The sequence below is a fragment of the Arvicanthis niloticus genome, unplaced genomic scaffold (assembly GCF_011762505.2).
Source record: "Arvicanthis niloticus isolate mArvNil1 unplaced genomic scaffold, mArvNil1.pat.X pat_scaffold_215_arrow_ctg1, whole genome shotgun sequence".
NCBI lineage: Eukaryota > Metazoa > Chordata > Mammalia > Rodentia > Muridae > Arvicanthis > Arvicanthis niloticus.
The window spans coordinates 1-18,618 of record NW_023045886.1 but is presented as its reverse complement, the minus strand read 5'-3'; the positions used below and the strand labels follow the sequence as shown (position 1 = coordinate 18,618).

The following is an 18,618-nucleotide window of genomic DNA, read 5'->3' as shown; positions in this document are numbered from 1 at the left end:
GCTACTGCTGTTCCAGAGGGCCTGGGTTCAGTTCCCAGCTCTCACCCACTTGTAACTGCAATCTTAGAGGGGATAGGGCGCCCTCTTCTGACCCCCTGGGGGACTCCATGCATGTGGCACACAGACATACATTCAGGTAAAATACCAGTATACATAAAAATATTTTTTAAAAGAAGGAAAAAGAAATGTAGAGAAATAAAGCTTCTGTAAAGAAAGCGATTGAGGGTAATTACAGCATGTAGTAACCCTTTCAAATCCTAGTGCAAGACTCTAGGGTCCCCCACTCTAGACATATACACTGGTCTTAGGGATTTGACAAGGAAGGGAGAAATTGACACAACTACCCCTACAGAGTGGCCCCTGATGCTACTGGTCTATGATATGTGTGTCATTCATTTATGCTGTTTGTGTTATATCTTCTTGTAGTTCAGGTTGACCTTGAATTCTTTTTTTTAACATTAATTTATTATGTACAGTGTTCTGCCTGCATATGTGCCTGTCCGCCAGAAGAGGGCGCCAGATATCATTATAGATGGTTGTGGGCCTCTGTGATTTCTGAGAATTCAACTCAGGACCTGTGGAAGAGCAGTTAATGCTCTCAATCTCTGAGTCATCTTTGCAGTCTTGACCTTGAATTGTTGATCCTCCTGCCTCACCTCAGCATGCCAAGTGTCGGTCAGGATCACACGTGCTCTGTGTGTGTGTGTGTGTGTGTGTGTGTGTGCGCGCGCGCGCGCGCGCACGCACGCGTGTGTATGTTTGTGTGTCTGAGTGTGGTGTTTGTCTGTGTGTCTGTGTGTGTCTGAGTGTGGTGTTGAGTAACAATCTGGGGAAGGTGCCAGAGGTGTAATCACACTCAGAAGTTGTGTTTCAGACTAAAGATCATAAGGACCGGTGAAAACTGCAAAACAGAAGGTTTGAGGCTGAAGGGAAAATCCCTGGCTGCTTCAGTATGAAGAGGGCAAAGGCGATGACAACTTCCTGCCTTCCTGAGCATTCAAAGCACAACCCTGCTTAAGTGACTGGGAACTGGACGAACTTCTATTCCTGTGTCCTGTTGCCCCCTGGCGGCCGTGAGCGGCATCGAAGCTCCCAAGGGTCCATATAGACTAGGCTATGTCAAATGTCTGCAGACCGCAGACTACAGAGTCCAGGAACTAACTGGACTTCTTCGAGTCGACTTCTCGGGCCCCCAAAGCTGTCCCGGTCACACTAAGAAGGACCACACTAAGGAACCAGGTAACCCCTGTACAGCTCCCACATCAGAGCATTAGTTTCTTTTTCTTTTGTGGTTGCTGTTACCAGGGATTTTTCCCAGAGCTTCCTACCTGTAGACCGTGTCTTAACTACACACCAGCTGAGTTTGATGTGACCCATCCAAAGGAAGAGTCCCAGGTTTCTGTGGGAATACCTTTAATCCCAGCCCTCGGGAGGGCAGATCTTTGCATTCTTTGACCACATAGCAAGTTCCAGAACACCCAGGTCTAAAGACTGTGATCCCCAGGACTGACATTTAGAAGGGGGTAGTGGAGTAGGTGGGAAAGTTGTAACGAGTGAGAAAGGAGCATGGATTCCCAGGGCCAGGTCTGGGTGAGCTTAGGGCCCCAGCCTAGTACAGCCAAGGCCCTGGGAAGTGAATGGGGTAAAGGAAACAACCTCAAATTACTTTATTTTCCTTGACAGCGTCTTTCACCTGAAATTTCCCCTCACGTTGTAGATGGGACCTGGGGACAGCTTCCTGCCACTGAGCTGTATCCCAGCCTTTACTTTTAAGATGTGGTCCAGGCTGCCCTTGAACTTATTCTGTAACTGAAGCAGCCTACCATCCAGTGCCTCAGGCTCCCAATTAGCCAGGATTACAGGTCTACAAACCAGCCTAGCTTTTGTTTAAGATCTGGTCAAGGTTACCAGGCTATGATGACACACACCTTTAGCCCCAACACTTGGGAGGCAGAGGCAGGTGAATCCCTAAGCTTCAGACTAGCCTGGTCTACAGAGTGAGTTCCAGGACAGCCAGAGCTACACAGAGAAACCCTGTCTCAAAAACCAAACAATTTGGTCAAGGATGGTCCTTCACTCTAGAACCTGTGGGTCATGACCCCTTTGGGGGTAAAGGAAACCTTTCACAGGGGTTGTTTAAAGCCATCAGAAAGCACAGATGTTTATATTACTATTCTTAACAGGAGCAAAATTATAATTATAAAGTACCAACGAGTATAAGTTGAGGTCGCCACGAGGAACTGTATTAAAGGGTCACAGTATTAGGAAGGTTGAGAGCCACTGCTCTGGAGTCTGCAAACTTGTACAGACATGGGGCAGCGGGCAGCGGGAAGAGTCTGGGTCACATGTAAATGACAAGATCTATTTTAGAGCCAGGTCCACCCCTGCCTCAGTGCATGGATGCAGGTGTTACAGACCCTCTACACTCAAAAGAGCTATGACAGCCACTTAGAGGCTGACAGAAAATCTCAGAATCTGTGTGGATTTTTCCTATGGTAACCCTCAGGACATTGCACAAAGCTATCATGTTCTCAGGCCTTGTTGCATGTGCCACCCTCTTGGAGACCTGCAAACCCTTCCTGTGCAACTATGCCACTCCTGGGCCAGAAGCAGCAACAGACCTTTGGCTACTACCCCACCCTCTTCCTGATGCCCACCAGGAACTGACTAGGTCTACAATAAAAAAAAAAATGCTGAAGAATTCAAAGGCCCAGAGACAAAGGAGAGGACACGGTCCCAGCACAGTAAGTACTTATTGTTGCCACAGACAGAGTGAGCCCCACCAGGAGGTGATGTCACTGTTCCAGCGGAGCCCACAGATCAGCTACAAGGTGGGCTGCACTGCTCTGCCCTAAGAGCTGAGGTCAGTCAGAGACTGGGGCGGTGGGAGCTCACAGGCTGTGAATGAACAGCAGAGGAGCTGACAGGACTGGGAAATGAAGGTCACCTCAGAAGCCCAGGGAGTGGCCTTGGGCACACTCTGTTGAGGCAGAGGCCTGGCAATGGAGGCTGAGTGAGGGACTGAGGTGTGTGGAAGCCTTGGAGACAACAGGAAAGGGGGTCCCAGGTGACAGTGTGCGACCTACAGAGTCCATGGGAGTTTAGGGCCCCGTGGGTCTGAATCAGAAGTTTGGCTTGTGTTTCTTCAGCTCCACCATGAGGTGATGGTTGTTGATGAGCTCGGCCCTGGCATGGAGCACGGAGCTGGGGCTGGGACAGCACCCCGTGGAAATGGTGGTACAGCTGGATCAGCTGGGTCAGCGCCCCCTGAAGAGGGCACTCGTGGTCAGACTCATGGTGACAGGACCTGTCAGAGTTTCACCAGAGTCTTGACACAGTGCTTCTTGGCCTTCAGGGCATTCCTGTAATGCAGAGCCCAGAGGAAAGAGCAAGGAAACCAACAACCATGGAACACAGGCAAAGGGCTGGGAGTGGCCGGTCACCTGGATGATGCTGGTTCCATTTCAAAAGTTGGTAAATCTCCACATTCCATCCTGACTCAGGGACTCCTCAGATGCCTTCCAGGAATTACCAAATCCACGGATCAGCTGAGTGACTCGGCTTTCTGACAGAGAAAAGGGTGTGTCAGAGAGCAACCAGGGCTGGTGACTGTCCACCCAGCACAGAAAAAACTAGGCCTGGTTACCGTCCACCCAGCACAGAGCAACCAGGGCTGGTACCCAATAAGGCTTGCCCAGGGCACAGCCGTGCTCACCATCAAGCCTGGCTTTCCTGGTGCTCTTCCAGCCAAGTCTTCCCTGCTGTGTTACCTCCCAGACACCGTGACCTGCACACTCCACAGTCGCTAACTGCTGCTATCCCTAACTAGCCATAACAACATAGCCTCCACAGCTCCATGACAATACCACATACCTTCCTCCCCTTGAAGCTGCTCAGCCTGCCCATGCTCAATCAAGGCTTCAGCCTCCTTCATGAATACCACCAGGCCCCCAAGGCGGGGAGACAGCAACTCTTCAGTGATTTCCTGGAGAGAAACACAAGCCCACACAGGGTTGGACTCTGGGGAACAAAGGACCCCTACTCTGGACAGTGGTGACTAATGACACCCAGACAGCAGCCTCTGTGAGCCTTCCACCTTAGGTGGTGATGTCACAAGGTATAGGTGACGTCCCCAAGGATTTCCTTCCAGAACCAAGAACCAAGAAACTGGCTCATCAGGGAACAGTGCTTGCCACTGGTCCCCAGGACACACGGTGCATGGAGAAATCCTTAATTCCTCTATCACAAAAGAAATTTTCATTTTAGTCCAGCAGGTCTCCTGATAGCTATTATTCAGAAGTGGTGCTAAAGAGCTTAGTGGGACATATCAGTGGAGACATCATGAGGCAGAGAAGAGAACCTATCTCTCTGACATCATGAGGCAGAGAAGAGAACCTATCTCTCTGACCAGTGATTCTGGGAGCAGGACTTGAGGGGCCAGTACTGGAATAGCTGCACTGACATTACAAAAATAAGAACTATAATAGCTTAAAAGCAGACATAGACAAAGTCATCCAGTGCCTAGAGAAGTCCATTTCTCACCTAGAAAGCAATGCAGATTCTCTGGCAGAGGTAGTTCTGCAGAACACACAGGGGCTAAACCTAGTATTCCTACAACAGGGAGGATTATGTGCTGCCCTATGTGAAGAATGCTGTTTCTATGTCAATCATTCTGGGGTTATTAGAGAGTCACTCACTAATGGTAGAGAGAATTTAGAAAAAATGTCAAAAACAACGGGAAAATTCCAAAACCTGGTATCACACACTGTTTGATTCTTCCCCCTGGCTAACCACACTTATCTCAGCAATTGTGGGGCCCCTGATTATAATTTTACTGCTGTTCACTTTCAGGCCATGCATAGTTAACAAACTTTTGCAGAATATGAAACAGAGGCTAGGAACCATTCACCTGATGGTTATGAGGTCTCAGTACCAGCCAGCTAATGAAGACGATTTAGACTGTTAGTGAGACCAAGATTGGCCTCCAGAGTTACTAGCAGAGGGGGGATGAAGAAATCCAGCAGCCAGCACAGGCCTCAGCACTTCCCCAGAAACCCAACAGCTGGCTCCCACCTCAACACTTCCCCCTCAGCCCTACACAGAAGCCCTGAAAATGTGACCAAGGCAGATATGGTGGCTCAGATCACCCAAAGCCAGTGGGAGCAGGATGGTGAAGCAGAGATACAGAGGGCCTACCTGGAGGGCGAGTGCATGGAGTGGCTCCTCAGACACCTGGAGTGCAGGAAGGAGACTCTGCTGGGGCCGCGGGCAGCTCCTCCCTCTACCCTTGGGCTGGGGCTCAGTCCTGGGGAAGAAGAAGAAACCCTCAGCTGGGGTGGTGCCCCTATCTCAGAAGGGAGAGAGTGTCCCTGGGTCTCCTGGTCCTCATCACAATGACTGCACTGACTCTCCCAGGGCTCAGCCTTCTCCTTGGACAGTTCCCAGTCTGTCTCAGGAGGGAAGGAGAGAATTTCCTGACATAATAACAGCAGCTTCTTCCAGCTGTCAGCCATGATCTCTCTCAGGCCAGGGTCTCTGCTCACAATCACTGTCTGTGGACACTGACTCCTGTCTTGCTGAGTGTGTCAGCCCTTACACCTCAGGACCTGAAGTGTCCTTTACCTGATAGGAGGCATGGACTCCCCTACACAAGGCTGATTCCCCTTTTTCTAGGACTTTCCAAAAATATATTCTCACAGATCCCTCCCTGTTTCTGCGGTTTGCATGCCTCTGAGAACCCAATTCTATCTAATCCTACAGTGGTGGAATGGTCACATGAGCCCTTATGGGGTACCCTGGAGGAGTATAAACTGTGGAATTTCTTTTTCTATTTTCTCTCTTTTCTTTTACTTATTTACTTTCTTATTCCTTTCCCTTTTTTTTTTTTTTTTTTTTTTTTTTTTTTTTTTTTTTTGAAGGCAATATTTTGCTTCTAGTCAGTTTTTGTCTGCACTGGAGTGATCCTGTTTCTCCATGCCCTTGTAATATTTGTATCAGTCTCCACAGGTGCCAGGGGAGACTACGAACCTGGATGATTAGACAAGTTAAATCAGGGTTCTTCTTAAAGGAGAGATTCTTGTGCATTTAAACTGTTTCCTGTCAGAATAAACATCCAAAAGCCTTCTGTACTTCTCTATCCAACAAGTAACAGTGCTTCCCCTGGTGAATCAGGAACTGGAATCAGGAACTGAGAGACAGGGTCTTCTGCAATCCAGGGCTGGAGTGAGAGGGAAGATCCAACACCCTGTGAGCCTGCTGTGTTCCAGTGAGTGCTGCACTGGGGTCCACAGCACACTCCAGGGATCCTGTGTAACAGACCTTGTCACCTCAGAGGCAGGGGCTGAGAGTCATGTTCTCTGGCTGAGTGTCAGAGGTTCACATTTCTGCTACAAACTTTGTGATGGCTGTTCACTTGAACTGACGGTTAATGCTGGCCAGCAAGATGATTACAGTGGTTGAATCTCAGTGCTGGCTCCCTTTCAGGAGCATATGATTCTAATTTCTAGTTTTGATATGAACTCAAACACATATATAAATTAGATATTTTCCATTCAATCTTCCATTCTTTGACTACCTATCACATGCTGTAGAACATCACATAAGGATGGCCATGTTAACCCACTGGCTCATGTGGATTCTCTCTTAGCTTCTGAGTACCCAGGAAAATGTGCTTTTTTTGTGCTCAGGAACCAAATCTACCTGCTGGTCACTAGTGCAATGACAGTTGAAGTGTTCAAACAGACAAGTAGATAAGTGTCACCATTGATTCAAGTCTTATGTAGATTTCAGTTTGTCTTCTGAATTGTGTGATCCTCTACACAGACCCCCCAAAAGCACATGTAACCCATCACCACAGAAAAGAAAGTAATGTTACCTTGAGGTGCTGGGCCATTGGCTTCTACCCTGCTGACATCACCCTGACCTGGCAGTTGAATGGGGAGGACCAAACCCTGATTCACAGGTAAATAAGGGATTGAAAATATTTAGTGTTTGTGGAGAAATAAATGGCAGATGGAGAACCTTCCAGAATCTGTGTCACTATGCTGTGTGTATCTGTCGGGACAGGATGAGGCTGTGGGAGCTGAGTATAAATTAGAATGCACCCAGATGAGATTCGTGTTATATAACACGAGGACACCCTGAGCTCTTTCTCCTCTGGGCTCTGTTCTCTTCATCACTGTGAAGCACATGCTGAGTCTGTGATCACAGGGTCACAGGATGGCCAGATGGTTGTCTTGTCCACAGAATTATGAGCAGCCCAGGCTGCTGTCCTGACTGTGGCTCTCTACTTTGTCTTCTGTGTTTACTTCTTGTGTTTTTAGTTTGTATGGAGGACAGGGCTTATTCTTTTCCTGGGAGTGCTTCCTGTCTTGCTGTCCTCATTGATGCCCAAGTGTGAGAGCAGTAGGAGGTGTTTCTCATTCTTATCCCTGCAAGACACAACAAGGGCCCTGCTCTAAGGACACTGTAGGCTGAAGAGATAACTTTTATTCTCCTGAGCTCCTGCCTCCTTCCATGCTCCTCTGTTGAGTTCTCCCCATCTTTCCCCACCCAACTCTGGATTGCAGGATCCACACAGAGGAGGGATCCACTCTTATCTCATATCTGGTCCTGTTGAATCTGTGCTGTGCCCATGGCTTCTCCCCTTCCCTGGCTGTGAGGATCCCAGTGCTGACTCCAGAGAAGATTCAAGGGTTGATGAGGTGAGTGTACTTTAGATTTATGTTTATTTTCAAAGCTGTTCCATGTTCTGGAGAGATGGCCTGCGGGTTGAGAGCACTTGATGCTCTTACAGAGGGATCAGATTCCAGCACACAGGTTTGCTTACAACTATCTATAACTTCCATCCAAGGGCATCCAATGCCCTGAGGTTACCAGGCTCATGCATGGAACAAATACATACAGAAAAAACACTCAGAGACAATGAGATTAATAAATCTTTTTAAAAACATATTGTGAGAGTGTCAGAGATGGGCATCCTTTGTCTACTGCTCCAGGTTCTGGCCTTGAAGTTTTCTCTTCTAGCTTCATGATTTCCAGGAGCCTTAGCTGAGGTGTCTGAATACCAACATGTCGATAATCTCTGTCAGGATGCAGCCATCTTCATCTTGTGAAGGATGATGACTTCCCCACACCCAGCAGACAAACGCTCATGCACAACAAATGTTTATTAATGAATAAAAAATAAATAGGTCATGAGTCTAAAATAGAGAGGCAGATGGGAAGAGGGAGGGAGGGCTCTGCTGAGAGGAAGTCTCAGGTGACCCTGACCTCAGTGGGAGTGGACAGGGCACTGCACTTCACAGAGCAGCATTTGTCTAGAGGTTGTATTAATAAACAGAGAGCCTGCAGAATTGGGAGGTGACTCTAGGACTTTCTCCTCCAGACTGAACATTCCCAGCTGGAGCCAGGAGGAGGCTGATGAGGCTCAGGAAACACAAGAAGCTACAGATTCACTGAGTTTACACAATGTAACAAGTCCCTGTCAGGGTTGGACCAGCATCAGTTCCTGGGGGAGAAGAGACTGTTGAGGGGAGCTGCTGGCTGTGGTGCAGGGGACTGCAGTGATGCAGCTGTTGTGAGTGGACATGCACACTGGGCAGGGCTGCTCAGTGATTATCCCCTAACTCACACATGCTCCCATGAGTAACCAGGGAGCTCAAGGTTCACCCTGCTGACCATGGATGTGTGCTTTCCTTGGTCTGCTGTCACTGTCTCTCTAGGCTGGAGGAAATGCACTCCTCAAGCAGGTGACACAGCTGTGTCTTTTGTCATCCGCACACACTGTCTGTTCCAGATGTGTGCTGTCAGGTCTCTGCTTCTGAGACACACTAATACATAATACAGCTTTGCTGGCCTGAGGAACATATACTGACCAGGAAAGATGCATGTGATACAGTGTAGGAGAAATAACAAGAACAGGCTGTCTCAGGATGTGGAGGGCAGAAGGGAAGATGTCCAGAGTGCAGGTGAGAGGAACAGGGCAGAGTGGTGTTGGTTTTTATGATTCCTTATGTTTTAGTGAGGCATAATGCCACCTGCTTTTATACCTAGCCATTTGAAGGAAATTGGGGTGAATTCTGTGAGTTCAAGGCCAGTCCAGTTTACATAGTGACCCTTGTCTCAAAAAATATTTTTAATTATGTGTATGTATAACTTTTCTTTTACTGAGATTAAGCACCATGACCATTGAGAAGAGTGTGTTTGCGATGACGCTCCAATGGATAAGAGTGCATCATGGCAGGCAAGTGTTTCCACAAGCTGCTGGCATGGTGAGTGGAGCAGGAAGCTGAGAACTCACATCTATAATGGAAGACAGGAAGCAGAGAGAGCAAAGTGGATGCAGCAGGGACTTTTTACTCTCACAAACTTCCCCTAGGACCATACTTCCTCATGCAAGGCCATACCTCTTGTTAAACCTTCCCCTATAGTGCCACCAAGTAGGGAACAAAGGCCAACCACCCTAGCCCATGGGGATATGTCTCACTGGATCCACCTCAGTGGGTGTGTGCTTCAGTGTGGGTATGGTCAGGTGAGTGCAGGGGTCCTTGGGTCCCAAAGAGGGTATCAGATGCCCTGGATGTGGTGCTGGAAACTGCACTTAGTTCTCACAGGAGGGAAGGTGCTCTCAGCCCTAAAAGTGCTGTTGAAATAGGTGTTCAGTGTGGCATCAGTCAGAGGGTGACCTTTGAGGAAAGAGTTGGAGAGTGTAAGAAAACTTTCCCCAAGGTTCTGAACCAAGTTCCTTCCAGACCATGGATCCTGCAGTGCAGATGTGCTGAGGCAGGAGCATGTCTGTGTTCTGAGAAGAAGGAAACAGATGCCTGGAGCAGAGTCAGGGTCTGTCTACACCATGAGACCTGGAGAATGCTAAAAGTGTCCAACTGTTCTAGAGATACCAAGGCTCTAGGATGCTAGGGAAGGAGGCAGCTGCAGCTCAGAGGAACAAACTGGAAGAAAAGTCACTGGGACTCCAGGAAACTGGACACATTGCAGGAGGATGCTGATGGGGGCCCAAGTGTGACAGATCCCTGGAACCACCCATTATGCCATGTGATTCAGAAAATACCCAGTCAGGTTATCAATCGGTTATAGATGGACAGAGAGAGTGGAATGTTACAGCACAGGGCCATGCTCACACAGATATCATCCTGTAATCTGTTACAACATCACAGCTAATGTTAATCTTTGTGTCAGCAAAGGGAGCCAGGCACAGCTGCCATGGGGAAGAGGAGGAGGAGGAGGAGATGACTTGGGTCTCATCACCAGATAAGTGTCTTTAGTCTTCCATCTGAAATTTCACAAGCCAGGCCCCCATCTTTGCACTGTTCTCAACATCGTCTTCCAAGCTCCTATAAAACATTCCACAGAGCTCTTCACACCTCCTGGCTCTTCTAGCCCAAAGTTCCAAAATCGTTCCACAGTCCTCCCCAAACATAGTCAGGTTGTCATAGGAGTACCACACTATGCTATGGACGATTGTGACTTTCTTGATGATGTTATACATCATGACCAACTGGGCCTCACAGGTGGCAAAGTCAGGATTCACCCCCAATACTAATGGCCCCTGCCCTCCCAGCACCATTTGACATCAAGGTGCCTGACCCTATACCACAGGCCTGGCTGTCTGAAGTCGGTATCTGGGTGGACCAGTAGTCGATTTTGGAACCTCAGCTTTCTGTTGTCTAGGAGCTGGTGTTGGGACAATCAGCTTTGAGTCATGTGGAACCCTAGACCAGCAGACATAATACTCCCATTCTTGTCATTAAAAAGATGTCAGGGAAACATAGTCTTCTACAGAATCTGAGAGCCATTAATGAACATATGGAAAAAGTGGGAACCACTCATGCAGGGCTGCCTTATCCTCGTGCTATCCCACCCAAGAACCATGTGAAGATCCTAGATACTCCATGCCACCTGGAGCTGGCACCCTCTCTGATGGATGGCTAAACACTCCCCAATGCAGGTGGCTTATGGCCTTGGGAAGAGCAAAAACTATACATACTTAGAGAGAAATCATGCCAATTAACAGTTTCCAGGTAGCTACCACTGGTTTGTAAAAACATTAAAGCTTTTCTTATCCACTGCATCCCTCCCTTTATGTAATCGGCTTGTATATATATTCTCCATATTCCCTGACACAGGCCGCAACTTCACTTTGAGTAACTTGCGGTCCAAACCTGGGTTTAAAATAAAGGCTCTTGTGTATCTTTAAAGCAGATATGGTAATTCTTTGAGATCCCTTAGAGATTCCAAGACATGGGCATAACAACACAAGGAATCTGTATCTAAGCACAGGGCGGAGAAAATAGATCCTGAGGGAAGAGGCAAAGTCTCCTCTTTACAGATGAGAGTCCTGCACTCAGGCTTGGCAGTGTGAGCTGCACACTGCAGGTGAACAGAGCCTGGTCTCTGTGGGGTTCCTGTGGGGCTTGCAGGCCAGTGCCTCTGCTTTAAGGAGAAGCATCTCTCCACTGCATCCTCAACTGCTACTGTCCCCAATGTATTCCGGGAAGTGGCTTTTCATCTAGAAGACTCCAGGGTCTGATTTCTGAAGAGAAGAAGGAAGAGGAAGGGTGAAGGAGAGGACACAGAGAGTCTGGCCTGCAGGTCTCTCCTGGTGTCCAGACAGCTCCTGGGTCAGAACTCGGAGACACCATGACAAACAGCTCTCTGTCCACAGCACAGGGTTCAGGCAAAGTCTCAGTCTCCAGGCGGTGAGGTCAGGGGTGGGGAAGCCCAGGGCTGGGGATTCCCCATCTCCCCAGTTTCACTTCTGCTCCTAACCTGTGTCAGGTCCTTCTGTGTAAGTGCATCTGGACACTGATGATGCACTGTCACGTCTCACACCCATTGGGTGGGGAGGTCATGGGGAACCAACCAGTGTCACCACAGGCACAGGTTATAAAGTCCACGGAGCCCACCAGACTCTGACACCATGGATCCCAGATGGGGGTGATGGCGCTGTGCACACTGCTCCTGCTGCTGGAGTGGGAGACAACCCAGACACGGGTCGCGGATGAGTGCGGGGGTCAAGAGGGATATGGCCTCTGCGGGGAGGGGCGGGGCAGCAACAGAGAAGCCACATCCCCACATTGCTCACCGGACCCTCCACCTCTTCTCCACCTGTCCTGAGTCCTACACCCTGCTCCCCTCCCGGTCGCGCACCAGCCCAAGGTCCTGGGAGGAGGTCGGGGTCTCACCGCGGGCCGCCCCCAGGCTCACACTCACTGCCACACTTCCACACCGCCTTATCCTGGCCAGGCCTCGGGGAGCCACGATACAGGCCCCTCCTTCATGCCTCAGACTGTCCAAATAAGTAAAATGGGTCACAGGAGCTGTCTATGGTGGTGAATTTCCTTTCCCAACTCTGCAGGAGCTGATCCTCAGGAGCAGTCCATGGTGATGACACCTTCTTTCCTGCCTCAGCCTACTGCCTTGTTTAAATACTGCAGGAGCTGTCCACAGTTGTTGCGCCCAACTCGTCCAGCAAGGAAGACTCGAACAACCGGATCCTCGAATGCCCAGGGCGAGCTGCTTATATACTCTCAGCCCTGGGCGGCAGTGGGGGGAGCGCGTGGAGGTGCACGATTGGTCAGTTTGCAGTGCCTCATAGCATACCATATTTGCATACCCCGCCAGGGAGGGGGTGATTGGCCAAGATCATGGTACCCTATTGGTACCTCATTAGCATACCCTGTTCGGGAGGGGCTGCCTCCAAACTGAGTTGTGCATGCGCAGTGCACTGGTAGTTGATACCAGAGGCCTAGGCCAGCGCCATCTTGGACAGCCACATCCGAACGGCTGCCGGCCGAGTTGGGTCAGCGGCCTACACACAGTGTTAGTGCCTCCTCTCCAGACTCCCCCAGCAGCCTCACAGACATGGCGCCTCAGCAAAAGCCACCTGCAGTTGGGAAGGACATTCCACCCTAAGCCTTGGCCCCAATGCAGGGAACCGAGGGGGTGAAAAAAAAGGCAACAATTCCTGGGCAGGAAAACCACCAGTCTCTGAGCCTCCCCTGACCCCTGGCTCAGGGCTTGAAATCTCACCAATCCTCTCTCTGGAAATCTCTACTCAGGGAGCTCTGCCCACTCAGAGATCCTATATAAGCACTGCCCTTTGTCTGATGCCCTGCTGTGCATTCCAAGGAGTCAAGGGCAGTGGTTCCTGGACTCATTCCTCCACACCCTGGATCCTCCAATATATCTCTTTCATGAGATTTGCTGCCTGGTGTGATTCATATTCATTCTCTCTCTCTCTCTCTCTCTCTCTCTCTCTCTCTCTCTCTCTCTCTCTCTCTCTCTCTCTCTCTCTCTCCAGAAGAAACTAAGAAGAAAGGAAGAGAAGGAGCTGGGCTGAGGCACCTGAGCTCAGCTGAGGAGACCCTCCCGGGAGCTACAAAGCCTCTGCTGAAGAGGCTTCCTCTCAGTGCTGTGTGGTTCCTGGGCCCTTGTGTCTCAGGATGCCCTTCCACTGGGACATTGTCCCACCTCAGAGCTGTGTGGTTCGTGGACTTCCAAGTCTCAAGATCCCCTTCCATCTGAGCAGAAATGCTTACATCCACAGTGCCTCCCCCCCCCAAACCCCCAGTCAGAACAGCTCTGTAATCTCAGAAACACCGGGAACAATTATCCTCAGCCACAGTGGCCCAGGGATCCAGAACCTAAATCCACAGGGAGCTTCCCTGTTAATCCACATGTAATAGACAATATCCACTGGCTTGGTGTCTCCTCCCAGTAACTGACTTAAAAAAATAATGCAAAGCCATCTGAGACAATGGAAATCATGCATCATGCATGGAATCTATTATACAAAGCTTCAGGAGCGATCTTTAACCCCCTAGACTGGAGAGATATATGCTGAATTACTTCCCTTAGTCTCCTGTTTGCCCAGTGGAAAGTCTTGGTTTAGAGATGAATGTCAGGTGCAGGCTAGAAAAAATGACCCACATAAGCAAGAAATAGGACCCCAACAAGGACAGCCTTCCTCTATTAATAAATTAAAATTATGACAAATTGTTTGGTCAGTGTAATCTCTCCAAAAATATTTAGTAAGGCTTAATCCCTGCTGGCTGCTTTAAGCAAGACTGTTTATGTACACTCAAGGCCTGGGACCATTTAACCCCCTAAATGCCTTCTCAGTCCCTAAAGTCAATGCCTCAGGACCAGCTGATAGGGTTAAGTGGAGGGAACTCCCTCAAGCATGGCTACAGCCCCTCCATTTGTTAAGAAGCTGTAGCTGGTGCATTAAAATCCCTTTTAAACTCAGGCCTCTGAATATTTCATTACTTGGATGACCTGTTAGTATGACAAGCTAGAAGGCAAGATCAAACCCTAACCTCAGAGAATCTTAAACAGGAAGCCATAAAAGCCCTAACAGAAAGAGGCTTTATATTATCCAAAGATAAGATTCAACTAGTTCAGGCTGGAGAGATGGCTCAGCAATTAGGAGCACTGACTGCTCTTCCAGGGGTCCTGAGTTCAATTCCCAGCAACCACATGGGGGCTAAAAACCATATGTCATGGGATCCAATACTCTATTCTGGTGTCTCTAAAGAGAACTACAGTGTAGTCATATACATAAAATAGAATAAATCTTTAAAATGAAAGATTCAACTTATTGAACCTATCACATTTCTAGAAAGAGAAATCAACATACTCTCAGTCTGGTCAGCTACACCTGTCAGTGACTTCCCCAGTGCATTAACCCTAAATACCCTTTAGGTCTTGGCTCACCGTACCAAACAGGCAATCATAGCCTCTATTTGATTTTCTTAAAGGTGACAAGGACCCCCTTCTCTCCTCTCTCCCTGATGCCAGCATCCAGAGGGACCCTTTGTTCTATAAAACAGCATGTTAGAAACACCTGGCTCGTTATGATCCACAACAACCAATCCAGGTTTTACATTCAGTTCTTCCCCACAGTGTTTGGAGCCTTACATCAACCTTAGGGGATCCTAGAATGGCTCCATGCTCCAACAGGGGTAGTTCCTCAACTACTAACCAAGGTTGACACTTTATCCACTATTAGGACAGGAAGTGGTGTACCTTATAAATTATAGGTAAAGAACCTGGTGTAACTGTTTTCCCTCCCCCATCTCAGACATCCAATGGCTCCTGAGAAACCACACCTCTTTTGCTAACAGCCTCATTGGCTTCCCAGGACAGACAGACAACCATTACCCTAAAGATAAATTCCTGCAGCCCCACCACTCTTTAGGTGGCTTCCTTCTCCATTGTTCTCTTCCTCTGATATTCCACGGCCCACAGCTTTTACAGACGGAGAGCCACAGGATGCTGTCTACACAGTCTGGAGAGCCACAGGATGGGGTCTACACAGTGTCCCAAGAGACACCAGCTCTGAGTTACATTTTCCCCTCTCACAGAAAAACCTCCCTTATTTAAAGAACTGTATTCCATCTTCCTGGTTTTAACATACCTAAAAGAACCAGCTAGTCTATGTTCAGACAGCTCTTACATGGTCAGCTCACTCCTGTAGCTAACCTGCTCCAATGTGAGACTTGGTGGCAATCCTCTTTCCCAACTTTTAATTAAGATTTCAAAAAAAAAAAATACTTTTAACTAGAACATATCCATTTTTAGTCAGCCATTGTTGGGAGCCGACTTTAGTAGAAAGCGGCTAGATCAACCTTGCAGCCATCTGGAACCATATACCCTGATAAGAGACTTGTTTTTCAACAGCCTACAACAGCTGAAGCACACTCTGATATCCCACATATTTTGTGTTGCTGTTTACTGCCCCCAGCCGCAAGGCGCATGTGGTAGCCAAGCCTGCAAGGAATGCAGTTCATGTGCTGTCCACGTGCTATCCAGGCCATATATGCCTGTAAGGCGCACGTGGTATCCAAGCCTGCACGTGCTATCCACGCTATAGACGCCTGTAAGGCTTACGTCATATCAACACCTGCAAGGCACGTGGTATCCACGCGCCTACAAGACTTCCCTTCAATAAAAGACACTTGAGAGATGAGACTCAATAAAGGAGACTTGAGAGACTTGAGACTTGAGACTTGATCAGAACCTCTGTCTTGTCTCCATTCTTTGCATCTCCTGCCCCAAGAGCCCCTCTCTCTCTCTTGACCAGAGCACTTAGCCCCAAAGCATTGAGGCAGAGTGCAGGTTCGCAACAAGCCATGTGTGGTCACACTCATCTCTCACCAGAGCCGTCTCTGATGACAACACTTCAGCCAGTAAGACTGTCACAACTTGGGCCTTTACTCTCTCAACCCTCACTGCTAAACAACTCCCATCAGATAACCATATTAACCTGAACGGGCTACAGCTCAAATTCCCCAATACCCCCATAAAATACCTCAAACACATCCTCAGAACTTGCTCCTCCTGTGCCTCCCTAATTCACACCCCTGCTACACAACAATCGGGCACCAACCTCAGAGCCCTCAGGCCAATGCCCTCTTCCAAGAATGATGTCACCCACATCCCATCATTTGTTACACAGAAATTTGTATTCATTACCATTGATAGCCATTCCCATAAAAAAAAAAAAAAAACAATTAATCGCATGTTCTCCAATTTTCATATTATGGGGCTTCCTCTCCATGTCAAAGCTGATACTGAATTGGCTTTCAAAAGCCATTGATTCTACAATTTCTGCAAGTCTTGGAAAATTGTCCACCATACTGATATCCATCACAACCCTCAGAGCTAAGCTGTCATTGAGAGAACAAATCAAACACGTAAAAAAAATTAATTAAACACAAGGCTTCCTACTACCAACTACTGAATAAAACCTGGCATTATTCACACTGAATGTGTTCAACATCTATGCCAAACAAGACAAACCTCCCATTGTCTGTCACTGGAGTCAACCACCAATTATACCACCCATCCTGGTCAGATGGAAGGACCCATTTGACAGGTGTTGAAGGAAGACAGATTCCCTATTAACAGTAGGAAGGGGATTTGTTTATATCTTTCCAGAGGACCAACCCCATCCTGTCTGGGTACCAGCCTGCAACGCCCAATGAAACCCCTCCAGTCAGAAAGAGGTCACACCTTGGGATCACAAAGAAATCGAAGAGGAGACCATGCAGGCACCCAATGGCTATTCACACAACCAGATTACCTGTAAGGACACTCATGTCCTCATTGACAAAGCTCGATATGGCTGTTCTTACCACCAGCCAACCCCGGCAACACTCCTTCTGTGATGTTCTCATGGCTGCTTTTACCCTCCTTAACACCATGCTGGGGCTAGACCCACTCCTCCTAACACTGTTCTTTCCTTGTTTTATGTCATGGAAACATAACATGGGAAGAACCAGATAATCAGGACTGGAGATGGCTTACTAGGAGGATGTCAGAAAGCCATTATGATTCCTACACACCCAAGTGCCACTTCCAGTGCTGATTCTTTTGCTTGATTTCCTTGACGATCTTCCTTCCAGGTATTGAGATTGTCCATGTGGACCTGTGTCATTGTCTCTGCACTGTAGACCCCCTTGTCCATTGGGAAGTGTCCACTTGGGAAGCTGCAGATGCTTCATCTGGGAAGAAACAGAATCTAAGCCTGAGGCTGAAAAGACAGATCCTGGGAGAAGAGTCAAAGTCTCCTCTTTACAGATGAGAGTCCCGCACTCAGGCTTGGCTGTGTGAGGCCGGTCTCTATGGGGTCCCTGTGTGGCTTGCAGGCCAGTGCCTATGCTTTAAGTAGAAGCATCTCTCCACTGCATACTGAAAGGCTTGTGTTGTCATTGTATTCCTGGAAGTGACTTTTCTTCTAGAAGACTCCAGGGTCTCAATTCTGAAGAGAATAAAGAAGAGGAAGGGTGAGGGAGAGGACACAGAGAATCTGGCCTGCAGGTCCATATCCCCCCCTAGTTTTACTTCTGCATCTATTGTGTTAGGTCTTTCTGCCCTGACACTGATGATGCTCTGCCAGGTCTCACCCCCATTGGATGAGGCGATCCTGGGGAATCAGCAAGCATCTCAGTGGGCACTGGTTATAAAGTCCACGCAGCCCGCGGGACTCAGACGCCCAGATCATAGTTGGGGGCGATGGCACAGTGCACGCTTTTCCTGGTGCTGGCAGCCGCCCTGGCCCCGACACAGACCCGCGCGGGTGAGTGCGGGATCCGGAGGGAAACCGGCTCTGCGGGGAGGGGCAGGGGCGGCACCGGGGAAGCTGTATCCCTGCTTCCCCCACCAACCCTTGTCCCTTCTCAACCCGCGTCAGGAGCCCCACGCCCTGTTACCCTCCCAGCCCGCGCACCCTCCCGGGGTCCCGGGAGGAGGTCGGGGTCTCACAGCGCGCCACCCCCAGGCTCACACTCGCTGCGGTATTTCCACACCGCCGTGTCACGGTCCTGCTTCTGGGAGCCCCGGTACATGGAATTCAGCTACGTGGACGACACACAGTTTGAGGGCTTCGACAACGATGCGGAGAATCCGAGGATGGAGCCGCGCGCGTCCGTGGGTGGAGAAGCAGGGTCCAAAGTATTGGGAGGAGGCGACAGAGATCGCCAAAAGAAATGAACAGATTTTTCGAGTGCATCTGAGGACCCTGCTCCACGACTACAACCAGAGCGAAGGCGGTGAGTGACCCCGGGTGGAAGGTCACGAACCCCCCAAGTCCAG

General features: G+C 49.0%; 2 long non-coding RNA genes across 2 annotated transcripts; both read right to left on the bottom strand.

Annotated features, from left to right (window-relative positions):
- Positions 1-2,722: 2,722 nt before the first annotated feature.
- On the bottom strand, positions 2,723-5,559 carry LOC143433890 (uncharacterized). Its single transcript, XR_013070252.1, has 3 exons — positions 5,197-5,559; positions 3,874-3,985; positions 2,723-3,565 (listed from the first exon to the last, which is right to left on the bottom strand). It is a non-coding gene; the product is annotated as an uncharacterized LOC143433890 (long non-coding RNA).
- Positions 5,560-16,215: 10,656 nt separating this feature from the next.
- On the bottom strand, positions 16,216-18,601 carry LOC143433852 (uncharacterized). The gene is made up of 2 exons (XR_013070251.1): positions 18,311-18,601; positions 16,216-17,785 (listed from the first exon to the last, which is right to left on the bottom strand). It is a non-coding gene; the product is annotated as an uncharacterized LOC143433852 (long non-coding RNA).
- Positions 18,602-18,618: the final 17 nt, after the last annotated feature.